The 19,799-nt window shown below is 42.6% G+C and overlaps 1 long non-coding RNA gene across 1 annotated transcript in view; it reads right to left on the reverse strand.

Annotated features, from left to right (window-relative positions):
- The window catches only part of LOC113838525, a 58,731-nt gene extending 39,219 nt beyond the window's left edge, over positions 1-19,512 (reverse strand). The window contains exon 1 of the long non-coding RNA XR_003488700.2: positions 19,365-19,512. This is a non-coding gene — a long non-coding RNA (uncharacterized LOC113838525). The remainder of the gene's footprint in view (positions 1-19,364) is intronic.
- Positions 19,513-19,799: the final 287 nt, after the last annotated feature.

Genomic DNA, 19,799 nt, shown 5'->3' on the forward strand with positions numbered 1-19,799 from the left:
GTGTGCTAGAAGCCTCAGAATTTCATCAGAAACTGTGACCGCCAGGAAGACAGGACGAATTCTGCCAGCGTCCTCCTAAGATGAGTCTTTGATTATGGTTGATAATAAAGACTGAGCTAGCAGATGAGAAATCCTAGTCATTGGCCAAACAGTATTTGAAACTAATAAAATCTCTGTGTGTTATTTGGGGCCCTTCACTTGGCATAAAGATTTATCATTACAAGAAACACCATGTGAATAGCAAAGGTTTGAAAAAATGATGTCTCCATCACTTGGCAACAAGCCAAGAAGATAGTGAGAAACTGTCCTACCTGTTCCTTTTGTAATCAAGCTCCATTGCCAGCAGGCAGTAACCCTAAGGGCATTTGGAGGAATGAGGTTTGGCAGATAGATGTCTTTCACTTTGCATAATTTGGAAATTTAAACTATGTGCATCATACTATTGACACATTTTCAGGGTTTCAACGGGCTACTGCTCTCAGCTCTGAAAAGGCTGATTCTGTTATTACACACCTGCTAGAGGTGATGGCTGTTATGGGTATACCTGCCCAAATAAACACTGACAATGCTCCAGCATATGTCTCCAGCAAATTGGAACAGTTTTTCAAATATTATAACATAAAGCATATGACTGGTATACCACACAATACTACAGGATAAGCAGTGGTAGAGAGATACAATAGAACACTGAAAGATATGCTCTATAAACAGGCTTGGGGGTATGAAAACTCCCAAACATAGGCTACATAATGTGTTATTAACACTAAACTTTCTTAATGCTAATGATAAAGGACAAACAGCTGCAGAAAGACAATAGACTACAGAAAAAACTGCTGAACTGAATCAGCCAGTATACTTCAAAGATGTATTGATCTCTGTATGGGAACCAGGACATGTGTTACGCTGGGAAAGGGGTTTCACATTTGTTTCCACAGGAGAAGTAAAATTTTGGATACCATCAAAGTTGATCAAGATTCGAGTTGAAAAGGAAAAACCTCTGGATGAGGAAAAATGACAGGTATTCTACTAAGGTACATCTCATAAACTGGATAGAAACCTCACAAAAGAAAGGGAAGTGTTTTGTTTTTATCTTCACAGGAAAACTCATCTCCAGAAGTCAAAGGACACTACATGGGTGGAAGAGAAGCTATAACCATTGGACAAAAGAAAATTGCCATATGATAAATTCCATAGATGCATCTACATCTATTTCTCTTTACTGCCTAGTCCCAATTCAATTAAATCGAAGCTGGCTTTAGAGTCGGATTTGGGTTTCCTCCTCTAAATCCAAGCACGTTGTTAAAATAAACTGCAGAGTTTCTGAATCATACCAAGAAGCTAATTGATGTAATACAGAATAAGAAAAAATAGGGACTGTCATTTGTTTTCTCTTGGCTCTTTCTCCAAAGGTATACACTCTCTCATAATTGTTATTCTCCCATGGTTGCCTTTCCCAGTATGCATACATATACAAGCAAACATTTTTCTGCTAATATTTACATTTGAGTCCCACACAGTCAATGAAGACCTGCCTGAAAGCAACCCCTGTACATTCTAGAAAGAAAATGGGCTACACCTCCTGGAGTACACTGGATCCAACTTGCTTTGTTTCAACTGACACTCCAGGAGAGCTTTGAGTGCTGACTTCAATCAATACAAGAACTTCAATCCAGTTAAGGACTTCAACCTAGATCTTCAATCAAGCAAATCCCATCAAACATAGACTGGATACAATCCATTCAAGACTTTCACTATACTAACATTTTCTTCCTACATGACCCCACGAGGCTATCGTCATCCCATTTCAACAGAAAGTAACTTGCAGAATACTACATCCCCTTCCCCCTTTGTTGTCACTAAGAATAATGTACACCTAGTTAAGGCTACTTTCCTATTGTTTAGGGTTGGGATTGGAAGGAGGTGTTCAGGCTTGGACACCTCTTTCAGATGATTTTAGGGTTTAGTTAAAATAGACATAGTTAGGATGTGACATAAGCAAATTATTCTGTCTTCTTGTATTTCACCCTTATGATTGCTAGTTATGGGTACTTTACACTGTTATGTTATAATCCTCTTAAGACTAAAAGGGGAATTAATTGTAGGGGACACCCTAACCACGCCTGCTCGGGGCTGGTTACAGGTGTGCCTGGCCAATCCCACTAGGGCGTGGTCAGGGTGACATGAGGGAGCGGCATGCACGTGGGAGCCCTTTCTTCTTCAGCTTGCTCTACTTACCTTATTCCCTGCCAGCTGGCTAGGCTGTTCTGAGTAAGTAGGGCACTCCTAAATAAATATCCTTGTATCTATACCTGACACCATATTAGTATTTCACTTTATGGCGGTTTCTTAGGAAAATGGGAATAAGTCTACCTCAAGATCCAGCAATTCCTCTCTTGGGCATATACCCAAAGAATGCACATTCACACAACAAGGACATACGTTCAACTATGTTCATAGCAGTGTTGTTTGCAATAGCCAGAACCTGGAAGCAACCTAGATGCCCCTCAACTAAAGAATGGATAGAGGAAATGTGGTACATTTACACAATGGAGTACTACTCATCTGAAAAAAAAAACAACAACGGAATCTTGAAATTCGCAGGCAAATGGATGGAACTAGAAGAAACCATCCTGAGCGAGGTAACCCAGTCACAAAAAGACAACATGGCATGTACTCACTCATATATGAATTTTAGACATAGAGCAAAGAATTACCAGCCTACAATCCTCATCACCAAAGGAACTAGGAAACAAGAAGGACTCTAAGAGAAGAATATATGGACCCTGGAGAAGGGGAAGGGGCAGGATTTCCTGAGCTAATTTGGAGCATGAGGGGGTAGGGGAGAGGAGGAAATAGAGGAGCAGAAAGGTTGAGTTTGGGGTAGAATAGAGGAGAGCAGGATAGAGATACAAAAACAGAGGGAGCCATTATAGGTTTGAGGAGAGATCTGGCACTAGGGAGATTTCCAGAGATCCACAAGGATGACACCAACTGACAATCTAGGCAATGGTGGAGAGGCTACCCTAAATGCCCTTCCCCTATAATGAGACTGATGACTGCCTTATATGCCATCCTAGAGCCCTCATCCAGTGGCTGGTGGAAGCAGAGGCAGACACCCACAGCTAAACAGTGATATGAACTCTGGAACTCAGTTGCAGAGAGAGAGGAGTAAAGAGCAAAGAAGTTGGGACCAGGCCAGTGAAACACACAGAAACAGCTGACCTGAACAAGGGGGAGCACATGGCCTGCAGACTGATGTCTAGGAGGCCAGCATGGGACTGACCAAGACCCCTGAATGTGGATGTCAATGAGGAGGCCTTGGAATTCTATGGGGCCCCTGGTAGTTGATCAGTATTTACCCCTGGCATATGAAGGGACTTTGGGAGCCCATCCCACATGGAGGGATGCTCTCTCAGCCTGGACACATGGGGGAGGGCCTAGGCCCTGCCCATGATGATATTACAGACTTTGGGGAACCCCATGGAAGGCCTTACCCTACCTTGGGAGCAGAGAGGAGATGAGGTGGGGGACTTGTGGGGAGTTGGGGGGTAGGGGAAGGAGAGGGAGAAGGGATTGACATGTGAAGCAGCCTTATTTCTAATTTGAACTAATAAAAAATAATCTCTTAGGAAAAAAGACTTCAAAATAAATCCAGCCACACTGAACCTCTTAGAAGAGAAAGTGGGAGGGACCCTTGAAACACTGGCCCAAGAGACCACTTCCTGAACATAACACCAATAGCACAGACACTGAGACTGACAATTAATAAATGGGAGCTCCTGAAACTGAGAAGCTTCTGTAAGACAAATGACACGGTCAACAAGACAAAACAGCAGCCCACAGAATAGGAAAATATATTCGCCAACCCCACATCAGACAGAGGGCTGATCTTCAAACTGTACGAAGAACTCAAGAAGCTAGTCACCAAAACACCAAATAACCCAATTTAAAAATGGGGTACAAATCTAAATAGAGAATTATCAACAGAGGAATCTCAATTGGCCAAAGGGCTCTTAAATTTTTCAACATCCTTAGCCATCAGAAAATGCAAATAAAAAAATTTTCTGAAATACCATCTTACACATGTCAGAATGGCTAAAATCAAAAACACCAATGACAGCTTATGCTGGAGAGGATGTAGACAAAGGGGAACATTTCTCCATTGCAAACTTGTACAGCCACGTTTGAAATCACTATTGTAGTTTCCCAAGAAAATGGGAATGGATCTATCTCAAGACCCAAAAATTCCACTCTTAGGCACATACCTGTAACAATAAGTCTTTCTGCCAAGCTGCCTAAGTTCTGCCCGCTGCGATGTTAAGGTTCCAAGTAACACACAGAGACTTATATTAGCTCAATCTTAATTATCATAAATCTGTATATTTTATAAGATTATCTCATGGAGGATGCCTTCCACTGGCATTCTCATCCTGGGATCACATGGTGGCTAAGAGCAGAGAGCAGGAGGAAGAGCGAAAAGGGAAAGGGGACAACTTCCTGTTTGTCCTTGCTTAAATATGAGTCTCCCTGTTATGTCACTTCCTGCCTGGATCACCACTTCTTTACTACATTTCCCAGAATCCTCCTTGACTCCTAGTCCCTCCTAACTTGCTGCCTCATTGGCCAAACAGTACGTTATTTATCATCCAATAAGACAAACACATACACAGAAGCACTTCCCCCATCACATACCCAAAGGACATCATACAAGGACATCTGTTCAACCATGTTTATAGCAGCATTATTTGTAATAGCCAGAACCTGGAAGCAACCTAGATGCCCCTCGACCAAAGAATGGATAAAGAAAATATAGTACATCTACACAATCCACAAACCCCAGAGAATCTAGTAAACAAGGAGGACCCTAAGAGAGACACACATGGATTCCCCCAAAAGGGTGAAAGTGACAAGATCTCCTGAGTAAATTGAGAGCATGGGAGCAAGGAAGAGGGGAGGGAGGAGGAAGAGGAGTCGAGAAGGGAGGGGGAGGAGAACACACAAGGATCAGAAAGGTCAAGTTGGGGAAAGGACAGAGAAGGAGAACAAGGAAAGAGATACCTTGATAGAGAGAGCCATTATGGGCTTAAAGAGAAACCTGGCACTAGGAAAATTTCCAGGAATCCACAAGGATGACCCCAACTGGGAAGCTAAGCAATAGTGGAGAGGCTACCTTAACTGCTCTTCGCCTATAATGAGATTGATGACTACTTTAAATGCCATCCTAGAACCTTCATAATAACTGGTGGAAGCAATGAGCAGCTAAGCACTGAGCCCAACTCCTGCAATCCAGTTGTAGAGAGGGAGGGGTGATGAGCAAAGGGGTCAAGACCATGCTGGGGAAACCCACAGAAACAGCTGACCTGAGCAAATGGGAACTCAGGGACTCCAGACTGACAGCTGGGGAACCTGCATGAGATGGAACCAGTCTCCTTAATGTGGGTATTAGTTGGGGTGGGGGAACTTGGGCAGTCTATGGGGACACTGGCAATGGAACCAGTATTTATCACTAGTGCATGAATGGCTTTTGGAGCCCATTCCATATGGAGAGATACTCTCGGCCTAGATACATGGGGTTGGGCCTTGGTCCTGCCCTAAATGATGTGACAGATCCCCCACAGGAGGTCTCACCCTCCCGAGGAGTAGATGGGTGTGGGATGGGAAATTGTTGAGGGTCATGGGATGATGAGAGGGAGAGGGAACTGGGATTGGTATGTAAAGTAAGATTGTTTTTAATTTAAATAAAAATTTAATTTAAAAAAAAGGACAGTCTTGAAGTTTGACAAACAAGTCCTTGCAGTAATATATTGTTGCCACTAGGTGTCACAGTCTCCCTGGCCAGGAAGGCTTTTCAACTCTTGATGACATTCCCAAGAGGAAACTTCTGGTTATTGAAAGCAAGCACTCTTGTACAATTGTAACAAGTTCTTATACCAAATTTATGCTAATCCGTCTTGATGTGGTGGTCCAGGCCTGTAATCCAGCACTTGGGATGTGAAGTGACAAAGACCAGGCATTCCTGGTCATCCCTCAGCTACTTATAAGTTTGACAAGGCCAGCCTAAGCTTTGTGACCCTGTCTCAATAACAGTAATAATACAAATAATTTAGTTTGGAAAAAGAGATAAAAAGTTCTTCGAAGCCTTTTTAGGTTCTGACTTTTTCAGGTATTTCCCCTTTATCAGCTAAAAAATGGTCCAACTGGTTTTAAGGCACTTGCCCCCAAGCTAGAGAACCTGAGTTTGAGCCCCTAGACTTACATGGTAGAGAGAGAGAGAGCAAGTTCCTCCAAATTGTCTTCTGACATCCACATGTATGCCAAGGCAGGTGCACACACACACACACACACACACACACACACACACACACACACACACTCACGAGTTTCAAAAGCAATGTATTCACTCTCCCGCACATTCTTTTATAGATTTATTCCTAAATAATGGGCTAGTACAGCATGACAGACTGAGGACATAGCCTCTCATTTTTTAACATTTATTTTATTCTTATTATTTATGGTGTGTGTGTGTGTGTGTGTGTGTGTGTGTGTGTGTGTGTGTGTCTGAGGAGGCCAGAAAAGGACATTGGATGCCCTGGAATTGGAGTTTTAGAACTAGTGGACATTTTCTCCCAACTTCTACCTGAACTCACTATTAGTAGTTTGTAGAAGCTTGTCCCATGACCTGGTTGTTTTTGTAGATTAATTCTATATCAGCTCAATACACTCTATTTTACAGAGCTGGTGGTTTCTAGAATGAGTTTCACACATCTCCAGGCTTCTACTTCTCCAGACCTCAAGGTGAAAAGAAGATGAAATGGTACCCTGCACAGGGCATATTCAGAGCAGTGCTTGCATAGAGAAAACACCAGTGGAGGGCACAGCTCTTCCTGGGCTCAATAGACTCTGCCTCTCTCCTGCACCACACTTCTCTTTTACAGCCTGCAGCCAGAACAATGTTGTTTTTTCTCTTGGACACAAGGTCCAGCTGTGTAGACAAGGATGACACAGAGATCTTCCTTCCTCTGCCTCCCATGTGCTGAGATTAAAGGCCTGGGTCACCATACTCAGTCCCACAGAACAGCACTTTTTAGCTCAGTTCTCATTATGGTCCTGTTCTATTTTGACAAAACCCAAATCCTCCTTAACTCAAATTCAGATTTCTTCAATTAACTGTAATGCACTTTCCCGGTTTTGTGACCTTTCTCACTTCCTGGCCTCACTGGCTGCCCTGATCTCCTAGAAATACCCCTTCCTCGGCAATATGGGGAATTTTGGAGCTGATGATTGAGTGATTCCTTAGCTTTGGACCAATACTGCAAAGATGAGTAAATAGTCTTCCACATTTTCCAGCCCTACAGGCACAGCCTTAGAACCCCAGATGAGGAGGATCAGAAGCTCAAGATCTGCCTGGGATGCAGAGGAATGAACCCAAGTCACAAATCTGTCTTATAGTCGTTGCTTTCAACTTCAGGCCAAACACCTTCAAACCTGTAATCCTAGCATTTAGGAGAGAGGCAGGCAGCTCAAGAGCTCAAAGTCATCCTTGGCTACATAGTAGGTTTGTAAACAGCTTGAGACACAGGAGAGCCTAACTCAAAACCAAAATAACAATAACAAAAAGAAACCAAAACACTGGACCCTAAATCTGACATCTGTATCACCCTACTCCCCAGGCTCAAGAAACATCACAAAACAGAGGGCAAACAGGATTTAAGAGCTGGAGAATCAGGAAGAATGCTGCGGGGGGGGGGATGTCTTCTGGATGTGACATGACTATTGCATTCATGGCCACAGCAGTTAGTGTTATCTGAACAAGGTCAAGCCACAAAACATTCCAGAATGGGGAGAGAGGCTCAGGAGCACTCACTCCAAGCTAGGGAGCCATTGGCAGTTATCTGATAGTTGCTGAGCAAGAGTCAATTTTCTCTGGTGGTATGGCCCCTGGGAAGTGTCACTTGCTCCAGTGGATGACACCATACCTATCCGCATATGGGCAGAACTAATGGATTCAGTGAGTTATTTTTTAAAGACAGGAAGGTAGGAGAGGAACATGTTGGCATGGAGGGAGAAGAGGGGGAAAGGGACCAAAATAACTAAGGTCCATTGTATACATGTATGATACTGCCAAAAATAAATAAACATACAGTAAAACAACAATAAAGAATTCCTTACAATATAGACTAAAAATATAATACATCACACAAGAGATTTAGCCACAATACAAGGGGGGGTGACCACAGGGGGAAATGTCACCATAAAAGTCAAAAAGAAGCAAAAGTCACAACTAAAACTTTATTTATTTGCTTATTTTGAGACAGGGTGTTAGATTTCTGAGCACAACATAGACAGACAAAAGGCAGGAGAGAGACCAGAGTCTTCCCTCAACAGCTAAGACTGTGTTTGTTAATGCACTCACCAAGGGAAGGACGCCAACTTTCCCATGAGGGAGAGGAGTTGTATTGGGGATAGGGAACTTTTTTTTCAACAGAGAGTTTCTCTGTATAACCTGGCTCTCCCAGAACTCACTTTGTAGACCTGGCTGTCCTGGAACTCACTCTGTATACCTTGTCATCCTAGAACTCACTGTTGAAGGCCTGTCTGTCCTTGAACCTGCTGTGTAGACCTGGCTGTCTTGGAACTCACTGTGTAGACCTGGCTATCCTGGAACTCACTGTGTAGACCTAGCTATCCTGGAACTCACTGTATAGACCTGGGTATCCCAGAATTCAGAGATCTGCCTACCTCTGCCTCCTGAATGCTTGTGTGAACCAACACCACCTGGCAGCTTTGACCTTTTGTAGAGGCAATAAGGGGACAGAACAAAAAGGAATCTGATGCAGCTTCAGGGGACTTCTTGTGGGTTTGCAATCTCTGTCTTGGTATTGTCTGCTCAAGCAAGACAGATTATCATGGGAGAGTATCCCTCTACCCTTTGCTGCTAAGTGATAAGGTTGAACTAGGTCAGCTGTAATCCCAAGGAATCCTGTTTTACAGATGAGACACTCTACCATTCTAAACCCTGAAAACAAAAAAGTGAACAAGGGTGACTGGAACCAGCAGGAATAAGGGCACCAAACAATGAGGTGTCAAGTGGGAGGACTGGGGATGAGAAATAAAGAACACAAAAGTAATAACTGGGATCAGGCAGTCTTACGTAAGCTGATGACTTATACCAAGCAAGTTTGATAAGAATACAGCAGCTCATATACGATTTGCCGAGGAAAAATGGGCAATGAGAGCATGGAGCTTAGTCTGACAATGTTGGTAAAGAGAACACAGCTGCCTAAGGACTGCTAACCAGAGCCCAGGGGGAAGAGTGGGGTCCCAGTAACCACCACCCTGACTCCTGTGTGGCACTACCTTTAGTGTCAGATTATCCATGCCAATTCTGTTGTGGCCAAGGACACAGAACTAAAGTTCCCTTTGTCCTTTCATTGGGACCTCTAAGAATGTCTTAGGTTGGTCTAGCTCTCCACAAAACAGGACATCAAGTCTTACTTAACTGCTTCTAGCTGAGGAGGGTCATTGCCAGAATGGGTTACTTCAGGGTCCTTTGACCTAGAAGAATGAGAGTTTTGTCTTGATGAGCTATGATGGCTAATGAGAGAAGTCAGAGTGGGGGAGCAGAAGTCCATCCATAGGAGGAGTCTTGTAGGTAATGGTTTTGTCTGGCCTCTGTGTCTGGGCCCCGTCTCAATCCAATTAGGATTTGTTGGTGTAGAAGCAGCATTGCTGGTGGAGGAGGCACAAATCCCATCGTTAACAGAAGTCAGATCTAGTATATTGAATTTTGGGGTACTGCATCAGCCAAAGAATCAACTTGTTCTTAAAGGATGTTAAGCTAATCTAAAATTTAGTTTTAAATCCTGAAAAAATGTCTAGAGTGGCAAGAAAAGGGATGGGTTAGGCAGGCCATTAATCCCTTTTAGAGGTCACCCTAACTGTTTTCAAGGAGTTGGGGTGTCAATCTCTCTTACCTGATTCAAACTGACAGAAAGGGTGAGGTAGAAATGGCAGCAGGTAGATTGCCCAAAAGAAGGGTTTGGACCCTTGACCCTCCTGCCTCAGGAGTTCTAATATTGCAGGTGTGTTTCACTGTGTCCAAAATTTTCAATCATATTTTAAGACAGTGTCTAGCTCTGTAACCCTGAGTAGCCTGACACTCTGTCTGTAGCTTCAGACTTGTGATGATCTTCCTGCTTTTACACACACACACACACACACACACACACACACACACACACACACACATGCTAGGATTACAGGCATGCATCACCACCACGCAGTGTGGTTCATAGCAAAATTGAATGGAAAGTATTCTACCTTTCTGTGCCACTGGGAGATCAAGTTCTGAGGAAACTGTATCAGTGTTAAATATCCCACAGAAGGGTTGACATTGACTGCCAGTGACTGGGGAGAAAGTGACTGTTGTGGGTCCAAAGCCAAAATTATCTGGGGCTACATTTCACTTCTTCTCCTGGCCTTGAACTTACTATATGGGTAAGGATGAACCTGGAATCTTAATGGTTCTATCTTTACTTCTAAAGTTTTGGGGTTACAGGCATGTGTCTGGTTTATGTGGTATTGGGGCTCAAACTCATGGTGAACTCAGGGCCTTTGGCATGCTGGATAATCATTCTACCATTGAGTTATTGGCCTAGCCCTCATTATCCCTTTTTGATAGAAATTTACTATCAACCTTTCTTTCTCATCTAACATTTTCTGACCTTCAGATAAATCTCATTATTGCAGATCTCAGGATCTGAAGGCGGGATGAAAGAGTAGTCCAGAACCCCCATCACAATCAAGAAACTCTTGAAATGTATTGTTAAATTGTGCATATCTCTAGCCTCCATCAATCCTAAGCTAAGAATGTCAGAATGATAACCTTAGTCCATGGCAGTGGTCCTCAACCTTCCTAATGCTGTGACCCTTTAATACAATTCCTCATGCTGTGCTGAGCCCAGTGACAAAATTATTTTCATAGCTACTTCAGAACCTAAATTTTGCTACGGTTATGAATTGTAATGCAAATGTCTGTCTTTGTATAGTCCCAGGCTACCCCTGTAAAAGGGACTTTTTAACCCCCCCCAAGGAGTCAAGACCCACACAGCTTACAAACTTCTGGTCTATGGTCATACCAGCCTGAATTGGCTAGATCTTATCAGAATGGTCACCTTAAAAGACTGGGCAGGAGAGGGATTGTGGAGATGGAAGACTGAGTCTGTAACATGCTTGCTTTGCAAGCATGAGGACATGAGTTCAATCCCCAGAACCCACATCAAAATGTCAACAGTGCATGTGTCTGTCACCCCAGTGCTGAAGAGGTGGGGATAGGACACTGGGAGCTGCTGGTCAGACAGACTAGCATAATTGATGAGTTTCAGCCCAGTGAGATAAAAACTCAAAGGAGGTAGATGGCACTACTAAAGATGAAAGCCAAGGTTGTCCTTTAGCCTATAGAAACACGCATGTGTAACTACATACATGAACACACATAGGTGCATACACAGACACATTAATAAATAAAACTTTTGGGTTAGTAATATAGTGTAGCAGAGTTATAACAGAGGGATCATATTTCCTGGCCTATGGAAAGTCCCGGGTTTGAGCCCCAGAGCTTCTAAAACTTTGCTGGATGAAGTGGCATATGACTGCAACCCCAGCGTATGGAGACAGAGATGGAAGGACCACTACAAATTTGTAGCCACCCTGATCTTCATAGTGGGTTTCAGGAAAGCCTGAACTATAAGGAGACATGCATTTTAATTTATATTTAATTTTTTTTATTTTGCTTATGTGTATATGTGTTTATGCAGGATGGAGGCTGGGAGAGGGATGGATATGAGTGTAGGTTTCCACAGAGTCCAGAACAAAGCATTGGATCTCATAGAGTTGGAGCAGTGTGTGGTTTTAAGCTGACTGACAGGGTGCTAGAGTCCAAATTTGGATTCTTTATGAGAACAACATGTACCCTTTACTGTTAAGACATCTCTCCAGCCCCTGAGACAAGTCTTAAACAAAGAAACAGCACCAGACAGTCTTACCTTGCAGTATCTCTAGCTGACACCCCCACCTATGTATATTGTCAACACAGTTATTCATTGCTTTCTTTTCTGTGACCATAAAAGTTCACACAATCTCTCCATATTGGGACATGTCATTTTGATGTTTGAGTCTGTGATCTTAGGCCATTGACACTCATATTTGATTGAGAAGAAACTTTTTCTTTTGAAACAAAGATTCCCTATAAAGCCTAGGCTGCCACTGAATTTGCAATCCTGTTGTCCTGAGTCCTGAGTTTACAAGAATGTGCCACCATGCTTGATTTAGAATAAGCTATCTTATTTCCTTGGAGTTGAGTTGGAACCTTATGTGGACACTCTCCACCCAGCCACCCCCAGTACTTGTACCCTGAATCACTGTGGCACATTTATTACCAACAATGAAGCTGCATTGAAGGCTCATGCATGACAATGGACCTGATAATTAACACGCAGCATCCATACTTTACCTGCTGATTCACTGTTGGTGTACATTCTGTAGGTTCTGACTTGTGCAATGGAATGTATCTGCCACTCTAGTTGCATAAAGAGGAAATGATAATGCAAGTGCACACTGGAGCTTTTAGACTGTTTTCTTTCCCTTACTAGTAGCCACTTGAGGTTCTTCAATGCCTCTTCAGGGAGTGGGGTGGATGTTTTTGCTGTTGTCATGTGTTCAGTGTTGGGTATTGAACAGACAGCCTTGCAGGTGTAAATGAGTGCTCTTCCACTGGCAATATGCCCTCCTTATTGTGAGGTTTGGAGATAGGGCTTCACTCAGGCTCCCAACTCCTGGAGTCACAAGCCTGAACCACCACACAAGGCACACTCTCCCTGCCTTTAAACAAACGTATTATATTTGTTCACTGACAATTTCATACATGTGTATAATGTATTCTGGTTACTCTCACCACCAGCCCCTTCTATTTCCCACCTACTCCTGCCAATCCTACCCTTCCTTAGTGGTCTTTTGCTCATTTTGTTTCATTTTGCTTGTTTGTTGGTTGGTTTGCTTTGGTTTGTTTTCTGGGACAGGATCTCTCTACAGAGCTCTGTCTGTCCTGGAAGTCTCTATGTAGACCAGGCTGGCCTCAAACTCACACATCATCTGCCTCTACCTCCCCAGTGCTGGGGTCAAAAATATCACTGCACCCAGCTCTCCTCATTTTGTTGGGTAATGCACGACTTTAACCAGGGTCTCACTTTGGTGTTTTGCTTTCATTCCCTCTGGATCTTTGGAAGGGGATCTCCTGCAGCCCAAGCCAGCCTGATGCTCCTGCCTCCATCTCCCATCTGCTGATGCAAGACGATGCCACATGTGACTAGCCAGGGGAGGTTCTTTAGTTGATTCTCTTTTTCACTCTTAAATTTACTAACTAAAATTTCATAGAGATGCATCCATACATACTCTCCTGAGGCCCTTCTGTGCAGTGATTTGCTCTTAAACAGAAGTTGTCACATCTGGCAGAGATGATATGTTTCCAAAACTTCCTCTGAATTTTAGAGCAAACAATATGGCTTATTCATTTGTGTACTTATTCATTCATGATTGTACGTGTGCAAAAGTGTATGTGAGACCAGATTTATGCAGTCCAGCTTGGCCTCAAACTTGCTATGTAGCTGAGTCTGACCTCCATCCCCCAAGTGAATTTGATTATAAAGGCTATTTATATCTTAAATTAAGATATGCAGTTTACTTCATAAACAAAACAAAAAGGCTGCCATGCTGAATTTTGACAAAAAAATTTTCTAGTTGTTATCATTTTTAAAGATCTTTTTGTCTCTCTCTCTCTCTCTCTCTCTCTCTCTCTCTCTCTCTCTCCCTCTGTGTGTGTGTGTGTGTGTGTGTGTGTGTGTGTCTCTGTGTGTGTTTCTCTCTGTGTGTGTCTGTGTCTATATGTGGCTGTGTCTCTGTGTGGCTTTGCAGGCCGGATGAGGACATGAGAAACACTGAAGCTGAAATTAAAGGCTGTTGTGAACCCCCTGATGTGGATGGTGGGAACTGATTTGGGGTGCTCGGTAAAGGCAGCAGGTATTCTGAGCTGCTGACAGTCCTATCTCTTTACTTATTCACCTTCTGGATCTGAGGTCAGTCCTCCCTCGTCATCTTTCTCCAAGACTAGAATCACACACACTCCATGGTTTACTTTTCATGTTCTCCAGACAATGCAATGTACAACATTCACTGCAATGAAATGCTATGCTGCTACTTTCTCAGACCTATTTACAAGCCTAGGTAGGCTCTTGCCTGACTTAAGAGGCAAGAAAGAAGGGATGTTTGGTACTGCAGAGAAGGAAAGAAACACTGGGTAAAGTCAACGGTGGAACGATCAGGCTATTACTAGTGTTTACAATCAAGTTCACACTTGGGATATTGCAAGAGTACCTCTCCTGCATATGTAAGATCCTTTGTTCAAGTTAACAATCTTGATAAAATTGATTGTATTTTAAAAGATTTTGTGTTTTCCACTCATAAAGGAAAATGTTTTATTTTGGCTTAACAATTTTAATCTTATCAGTCCCTGAAGGAGATAAGCAAAGAAGAAAGGAATGGAGTCTCACAAAGCTGTCCAAAGGCAGGCCCTGAAAACCTGGATACCTCCTGTTAGGCCTCAATTTGATTTTTTTGAGATAGGGTCTCACTGTATAGCCTGTGCTAGACTAGAACTCATTCTGTTGGCCAGGCTGACCTTGAGCTCACAGAGAACCTCCTGCTTCTGCCTCTAGACTGCTGGTATTGAAGGCTTGTATCAGTGTAACTACACCTGGCAGCATCTCAGGTCTTAATGTTGAGAGTTGTCACCAGTTTCCAGGAGCTTCTCAGTAGCCAAGCCTTTGTACATAGCCCTTAGTCCTCAGCATCTCTAGGCTGTAGCTGGGCCTTTGACTCCCTATTCATCTCTTTTTAATAGATATTTGGACACTGGATTTTCTATGTGTTTGGTATCCACAGACCATGCTACTGCTAGGGTCATGCTGATCTGAGTGGCCTGTGCTGCCACCTGGGGTCCTTGTGGCATGAGGGCCTAGATCACATCTGGGTGTGTGAACCTTCAGAAGCCAGGATCTGAGTTGGTGTCTGTGGCTCCTGTTATCACTGAGGTCTAGTCAGCCATTGGGGCCATGGTGGCATCCAAGCCTGAGCTGCTAAGAGCCATGTCTGGGTCCTGCTGCAGCTGGGGTCTGTGTTGATGTCCATGGCCTCTGAGCCAATGAGCATAGGATATGACCTCTCACCCCTGCCCTCTCCCGATTAACTCCTACTTACCTGATGGGTCAGCCATGAGTCTCTTCCTGTGGTAAACTTTTCCTCACCCACCAAAACTTGCTCAAGTATACCTCTTATGCACTATGGGAAAAATTTGTATTCAGCAGGGGGAGGACATGGGGTGCTGAGGGTACACATCTTGAATTCCAGCACCAGGGAGGCAGAGATAGGTGGATTTTTGAGTTCCCACCCTGGATGATCTACATACTAAGATCCAGGCCATGTGGCACCCTGTTTCAAACCAAAACCCCCAAAACAACAAAATGTATTTATCTTTATTTCTTTATTATTGAGTGATAATTTTTTTTCTGGCCTGTGTTCCACAAAACACTTCATCTTGGCACTGAGTCTTCCCAAGCTATTCATATCCTGGCTAATGTGTGGCAGTGGGCATCAAGGACTATTTATGAATGAATAAAGCCAGCGTCATTGGTGTGGGATGATATGAGAAAAGGGATTGAAAACCAAAGTGAGGAATTTTACACTTCATTTTCTAGAGTTCTGGACATTTCTTTCTGGATTGTGAGATCAGTTTCATTGTTTTTGGTGATTTCTTGGCAAAATAGAATTGTAGAAGGAATAAAAATACAAATAGCAGATTGCATCATAAGTAACAAGGGCAAGTTTGCTTATTTAAGGTTTTATTTTTAAAGACTCACACACTAGTCCAGGCTGACCTCAAACTAATTAAGTAGCCCAGGGAGGCCTCTAACCCATGGCAATTCTGCTCCATTTCTCCCAAGTGTGGGCTTACAGATGTGAACTATACCAGTCAAATGGAATGTTTAATACAAATATCTCAGCCAATAAATAAACATTGCTAAGAATACTGATTAGTGCTGTGTGAATCCTAAAACATCCTTTATGAGTTTATGATATTGTTAAACATATAAGACTAATAATATCAACAATAATTAATAGCAACAAAATTAAGATGTAGATGCTTGGGCCTGGAGAGACGCTTTTAATAGTATTTACTGCTATTGCAAAGCATCTGTCTTCTACTCCCAGCACTTATGTGGTAGCACACAACCATTTACAACATCAGCTCCAGGGGACAGGTACCTTCTGCTGACCTCCAGAGGCACCAGCACAATATGGTGCATGCACATATATGCAAGCAAACATTCATGCATATTTTAAAAAGCTGTAGCTGCTTTAAGTGGATTTTATCATAGACAATTAGCTTTTAATTTCAAAGCATAAAATGCATCATAAATCCTATCTTTGTATTGTTTCTTGGCCATACCTTCATTCACTATTACTTCTCCCTTCCTATCTTGGCCTAGACAACTATTATAAACAAAACCAGTGCTTGAAATTGCTTGAGTGAGGCTCTGTTCTGGAACTAAGCTATGACACATCCTCATACCACACAAGCTAAGCATTTCTTAACCATAGTAAATAAGGAACATTGCATAATTCTTACTGAGGAGTAAGGGTTTTGCAAGAGAAGACTGATCATCACATGAAGAAATGAAAATAGCCTTTCTTCTCATTTGCAATGCTTATTAAGGTATGTGGATGATAGATCATTGGATTATTTATTCATATTTGTCTTATTCTGTAAATGGACATAGGGCAGATGAGTTAAATCCAGATAACACATCAGCAGTGAGCTATGTGGTATGGTTTCCCTACCCAGAAATGTGGAATGCAATATCATACACTACCTTGAGAGCATAGGAGAGGGAGCATGAGTGTTGATGCAGCTTGATGCAGACGCTGCTTAACTGGCTGCTGTGGCTGACTTCTCTGTGGGCTACCCTACCCCATTCACTATAGCACTTAGTATCCAGACCACTCCCTGTGGAAGTAGACTGATTCTTCTGTTTATGCAGCTTCTGAGCTCACCTTTAAAATACCATTACTTGTCTTCATATACATGAATTTACAAAGACTACAGATTCTCCATTGCCTTAATTATAGAATTCTAGATTCAAGCCCCTATTATCAGACATCAGGCAGGTTTCCATTTATAAAAATTAAAAGTAACTTAAGTATGGTGGCAGGAAGATGAAAAGTTCAAAGTCATCTTCTGCTACTTAGTGGATTTGATCCTGGGCTACATGAGACATTGTCACAAAGCAAATAAAAATCTTGTAGTCCTGCTACTACCATGCCTAGCCAAAAAATCTTGTCCAAATGTAAAAGGACCAAGAAGAACTTGATTTAGTCCAGGAACTGTTACAATAAATCTTTCCGCCAAAAGCCGCCGAGCCCCACCGCCACATGTGCACTTTACGCCAGCCACCCGCCCGGGTTAGGGCCCAAATTAATACACAGAGAGAGTTGTATTAGGTTCAAAAGCTGCTTGGCCAATGACTAGGATTTCTAGTCTTCTAGCTCAGTCTTAATTATAACAAATCTATATATTTTATAAGACTTATATTATTGGACACCTTCCATTGGTGTCCTCCCTTGCCAGTGGATCACATTGCGCCATTGGAGGAAGAGCGGAGGGGAAAGGGGGAACACTTCCTGTTTCTCCTTGCTTAAATGAGTCTCCTTGCTTTGTCACTTCCTGCCTGGATCACCACTTCTCTACTACATTTCCCAGAATCCTCTTTGACTCCTAGTCCTGCCTAACTTGCTGCCTCATTGGCCAAACAGTATTTTATTTATCATCCAGTTAGACAAACACATACACAGAAGCACTTCCCCCATTGAGGAACAAACAGGAAAAAAGTAGTGGTGAGTAGTGTTGCTTGAGGAAGATCAGAAGGAGAAAGCTCACACAACACCATTTAGTTTCTAAATGAAGTGTGAGGCTGACAAAAAAAGGAACACAGGAGCAAGTCTGATGAGGTGATCGATATGCTTGTTAACAAAGGATGTCAGCTAAGGAGGACTGTGAAGGGGAGAAGAATGCCTGAAACTGCATGATGGGGGATGCACCAAGCTGTAGATATTTTCAGAATCTTAAAAAGAATTGTTTGAGACAAGATCTTATATGTGAACAAGACCTTGAACTTGTAGTCCTCTTGCCTCAGGCATCCCCCATCATGTTTGGCTCAGAACATTCCCTCTGTTCTCTTTTGTTCAGTCAAAGAACACAACCTATCTTAGGCCTTCTTGATCACAAGAATGGTTTATATTGGAATCTTACATACATGTATACTAAAACACAGTGGAGCTTGCCATCCCAGGATCTGGAAGATGGAAGCAGTAAGATCAAGACTTCAAAATTGTCTCAGGTCGAATAACAAAACACTGTCTCAAAAAACTAAAGAAGACAAAACCCAAACAAACAGCAACAACAACAAAAGCAAGCAATAGTGGCACAAAGTTTATGGGGGTAACCAATTGCTTTGGATTAGATTTCCTGTTCCACAGAAAAGAATTCACACCAGGTACTATCAATCTGGACAGAGGGCCATGGCTTGGGAGGTCACAGGCCCTAGGGACCTCCCAAACCTATTACTGTGTTTTTGCTGAATGAAATTTTGTCAAACAGCCTTCTAAATATTTGTACCTGTACTGGCGGATTAGTGCTTTCCTCAGCCTTGGCCAGAGAAGCTTCATTACTACTAAATACTGTAGAGACTCATAACTTGCCAACATTCTGAGAATACATACTCAGTTTTCAGGGGATATCTATATCAAACCTCCTCCTTCCCAAAGTTCAAAGACCATCTATGAAGAGGGGTAGAAAGGGGGATGAGGATGAGTGTTCTGACATGCAGTCTTTGAGACATGACATGTTTGTTGCACCCATGAACTCACTGTAACTATGATTGCCTGTACAAGATAAAATCAACAACATCAGTCAATATCCCAACAGGCAGCACTAATTGGATTCAGTGGGTTACCAACAACAAAAAGGTGAGAACATGAAGTGGGGAGGGGAATGTGTTGGGGATGCCTATGGTATTGAGAGGGAAGAGTTGGGGGCTACTGGAGAAAGTAGCAGTGGGGAGCTGGGGTACATCTGATCAAGATGCATTGATTACACCTATGAAATTCTCAAAATGTAAATAAAATAAATCCTATTAAAACAAACAAGATACTACCACAAACATCAACAAAATCAGTGAAAATTTATTAGTACATACCAGAATGCCATGACAGTCAGAAGAATGGGCCTTGCAAGTGAAAAATACTGACCAAGAACTCAACAGCCTACTTGTGAAACTCTCTCCCACTGATAGTTCCTGGGAGATTAACACAGCTCATACTCTAAGACCATCCTCTTCCTGGGAGTGCATGTGACCCCTCTGACTAATGACTTTGGCTTGAAGACTTCGGAATATCCTACAGCACCATCCTTGTCTGTATTGACTTCTGTCTGCTTGCTTTTCTCATCCATACTGATGGTTGGCTTTCCCAGCACCTTTGGTGTTCCTCCTGTTTACTATCACAGCAATGCCTTCTAATACTGTATTGTCAAATTTAATTCCATTTAGATGACACTTCCCAGAGAACCCAAACTAAGACAGATGATAAAAGATTCCTTATGAAAGTGACTCTAGTCCAGATTTCTTTCTAAA

This window comes from Cricetulus griseus, unplaced genomic scaffold (genome assembly GCF_003668045.3).
Source record: "Cricetulus griseus strain 17A/GY unplaced genomic scaffold, alternate assembly CriGri-PICRH-1.0 unplaced_scaffold_37, whole genome shotgun sequence".
NCBI classification, from domain to species: domain Eukaryota; kingdom Metazoa; phylum Chordata; class Mammalia; order Rodentia; family Cricetidae; genus Cricetulus; species Cricetulus griseus.